The sequence below is a fragment of the Corvus brachyrhynchos genome, unplaced genomic scaffold, assembly GCF_000691975.1.
Source record: "Corvus brachyrhynchos isolate BGI_N302 unplaced genomic scaffold, ASM69197v1 scaffold193, whole genome shotgun sequence".
Taxonomy (NCBI): domain Eukaryota; kingdom Metazoa; phylum Chordata; class Aves; order Passeriformes; family Corvidae; genus Corvus; species Corvus brachyrhynchos.
In genome coordinates, this window is record NW_008237087.1 from 305,255 (window position 1) to 308,604 (window position 3,350).

Consider the following 3,350-nt stretch of genomic DNA (forward strand, 5'->3'; position numbering starts at 1 on the left):
GTGGGCCTCCGCACCCAGGAGCTTTGGCAGGGCACGGGGATGGCCGCAGGGCCAGAGCAGCCGGATGGACCCCACCAGCAGCACCCGCTGTTCCCGGGGCCCTGGCACGGCTCCGAGGGGTTGGCGCGGGGATAATGGGTGCTCCCAGTCCCCTGATGTCCTGCCAGGCCGTGTGATGGCACTCGGTGCTGCGGGGACGCCGTGGGGGCTGCACTTCTCCCAAGAGGATGGGGATGGAGAGGATGGAGAGGACGGAGCTGAGCGATGGCTGTGGAATTTGGGGGACACCCAGCACTGCGGTGGCAGTCTGGGGGCTGCAGCCTCTCCTGGGAGGATGGTGAGGACAGAGAGAATGCGGCTGAGGAATGGCTGTGGCATTCCAACGCTGTGTTTGGGGACTGGGAAACTACTGGATACTCCAGCCACAGCTGAGGTCCTGCTCCCAGCCCTGGAAGCGATTTGGGGACCTGGCAGATGCTGTTGAACACCCTGATTCCATGAGTTTCCTCCCGCTCTGCTGCGTGTGCCAAACCTGAGCTGATGGATGCGGGTGGGCACTGGGTTTTGGGGGAAGGGAGGAGGAGGCAGCTGGATGAAGTTTCTTCTTCAGAAATTCAGACCTAGGAAAGCTTTCCAGTTTTCCTGCTGTGCATCCAGCTGAGGCAGAGGCTGCCTCCGCGCGGGACAGGGGATGGTTCCTTCGGGGGATCCTCATCTCCCCCATATTTCAGGGTCTTTTCCATCACAAAACCAAGGGCAGGTTGGGAGCCGGGCGTCTCTGGGCCCCCAGGGCCGGTGTGGTGGGAGGTGGTGGAATAAACTCCGTGCTGGAGCTGGCTGAGCTGCGAGGATCTCCCTGGAGTAGGGAAGTTTCCATCCCGGAGTGAGTCAGCACGGACACCTTGTGACGTGCCGTCCGGGCGGGACAGCCTGTGGAGAGGCGGGTGTGGAGCTCTGGCTCCGGGTGGGACCCGTGCCTTGCTGTCCAGAACCTGGGAACTCGCACCACAGGAGGTTTCGATTGGATATTAGGGAAAATTCCTTCTCTGGAAGGGTGGTCAGGCACTGGCACAGGCTGCCCAGGGCAGTGGTGGAGTGACCATCCCTGAAACTGCTCAAAAATCACGTGGATGTGGCACTTGGGGACGTGGGTCAGTGGTGGCCATGTCGATGCTGGGTTAATGGTTGGATTCGATGATCTTAGAGGGCTTTTCCAACCTTAATGATTCCATGATTCCGAGGGCAGGCGGGCTGGGAGACGTGAGGGCCCTTCCTCCAGTGCAACTGGGATGCTGTCGGGGACATCCTGCAGCTCCAGCCGCAGTGCCAGCCCGTTATCCTCACTCTTGCCACCCTTCCAACCACTGCACACGCGTCCTCACCCCTGCACAGGTTCCCTCCTGCACACACATTCACGTGGGCACACTTCAAGGAGTGTTTGGGTGCCACTCCCAGGCACACGGTGGGATTTCGGTTGTCCCCTGTTCAGGGCCAGGAGTTGGATGGATGGCCTGGTCCATCATGAGGCTGAGGGTTCCCACAGGAACACAGCGAGCTCACCCCAATCCTTACGGCACATCCAAACCCTTGGGAAGCTGCAGGACGAGGTGAACAGCTGATAAAATAAAATGAAAGAGCTGCCTTGGAGTGGGAACAAGTGGCAAAACAGAGTCAGGTTTCAGCTCCGCTGCATCCAGGGTGAGGTTGGGGGGATGTTTCCAGATGTTAGAACCCCACTGTGCAAGTCCTGGCCAGGGTTTAGGGGAGCAGAGCTCTGGCTGGTGCCCCCGGGATGGCAGAGGACATCCTAGAGAGGATGGAGTTGTTGTGTGGGAACAGAGCAGGTCTCCAGCCAAGGAACAAGCCACCACTACCACTCGTGGCAGATACTTCAGGAGAGACAAATGTATTCCAGCAGGCAAAGGATGGCTGGGGAGTTTGGGAACAGCCTGAGAGCACTCACACTGCCACATCCCAGCAGACAGAGGGGTCTCCTGCCCTAAGAAGCTCCCTAAAACCCCAAGGGTGCTGCCTTGCTCCGTGCTCAGCGTGTCAAGCCACAGGCAATTCCACAGACTAACAGGATTCGTGTTGTATATCCCATCCTTTAGCCGGTGCCAGAGTCCCTTCTGCGTCCTGCACATCCTCCTGTTCCCATCTCCGGAGAAATCCTGCAGGATGGAGTTGTTGGGTAGGAACAGGCTCAGTGTCAATCCCCTGCCTGCGGTGGGAGGATGGATTTCACTGCTTGCCATGTCTGACCTTCGACCCCTCGGATGTCCAGGATGTCCCCAGCCCCCCGTGCTGGGATGGGATGGTGCTTGATGCCATGGGAAGGAGTGGTGCCTGCCAGGGGCTCCACAGCCGTGACTCAGAGCTGGGCTTTTATGGGTCCCACATGTTCCTCCAGCGCCGGGGAGGAAGAGGGAAGCATAAAAATTCCTTACAGCAGCTGCTGCCGTGTGTGTGCCCCCCTTACCTCCACCCCAAAACCTTGCCCCCACCCAGCCTCCAGCCTGGTGAAGGTGCGGGCCGGGGAAGTGGCTTTAGGGGAGTGATTTGGGGGTAGCGTGTGCTGGGGGCCAAAGCAAACAACGTCAGCGAGGGTCGCCCGCCTGCCCGGGGACCACCTATGGAGCCCCCCCAGCCCTGCCACAGCTTCCCGAGCAGCTGTGCTGTGGTGGAGGGCTGGGAATCCCGGCTTTCCAGGGAGTCTGCAGCCCCCTCCGTGGGTTATCCCTGATCCGCGGGACCAGGCTGCCTGCCTTCCCTTTCCTGAAGCACACGTGTGTCAGCGTGTGTTAACGTGTCCAGAGACGTGTCGGTGCATGGCCCTGGGTGGGTGTGGGTGCACGTGGGAGAGAGGGGTAGATGGTTTTGCCCCCTGAGATGTGGCATTGGGGTGCTGGGGGACACCTGGAGGGGTGGGTGGACTGGGGAGGGATTTCTGATCCTCTCTGGGAGTGGTGCAAAGGGCAGGGAAGAATTTTGGGATTGGGTGGGGAATAAGGATGTGTGACAGGGCTGGGAGAGGGAGGATGGAGTGGGGGATGTCCCAAGGCTGTCCTGGTGGGGATGTGTCAGTGCCTTTCCCTCCTCACCAGCATGAACATCCCCTGTCCCCAGTGTTAAGCTGGTTCTTCCCTGCCTCAGCTTTTCCAGGCCAGGGACCACCTTGGAACGAGCTTGGCAGCCCCCACCAGCATGGGATCATGACCCTGAGTCGTCCCCTTTCAGACCCCCTGAACCTGAAGCGATGCGCTTTGTGGAGCCGCGGTCCTGGGCAGATTAGCTGCCCCATGCGGAGGGGCTGGGGCTGGCCCTAAAGCCCGGCCTAACGGGGGGGGTCG